We start from the raw sequence: 481 nt of genomic DNA on the forward strand, positions 1-481 counted from the left end.
AACAGCTCTGCAGCTTCACGTGTGCATCAGCACGTTCTGAATGCTGTTTTAAGCACTAAGCTGAGTTTGAGGAGCTAGAGAGGAAGAGATGCTTCTCAGCTGCAGCAAAGCCCTCTAATGTATTTTCTGGGATTCAGGTACCCTCCACCTCCTGCTAAAAGCTTAGGCTATATGGAGCCCCCATTAGTCCCAAACTCCCCCACCCCACCCGTGCCCCCACTGGAGTGGTCCTCTTGAACCACCAAATGCGGACAGTCCTGATCTCTTAGTAGAGCAGAGTCATACCTGAATTGTGACTGTTGATAAAACTTCTGATGGATCTGTATTCAACTTCAGAAATATTCTGGAATTGTTTCACTAGATTCCTTTGCAAGGCCAAAATCTCAGGCAAGAATTTCACTAGTCTCAGTTCTGCTTCCTGGAGAAGGGAAGACCACCCAGTAACACTTTTTTATTTACCTAAAATATGTTCTTGGTGATA

Source organism: Galeopterus variegatus, unplaced genomic scaffold (genome assembly GCF_000696425.1).
Source record: "Galeopterus variegatus unplaced genomic scaffold, G_variegatus-3.0.2 Scaffold13726, whole genome shotgun sequence".
NCBI classification, from domain to species: Eukaryota; Metazoa; Chordata; class Mammalia; order Dermoptera; family Cynocephalidae; genus Galeopterus; species Galeopterus variegatus.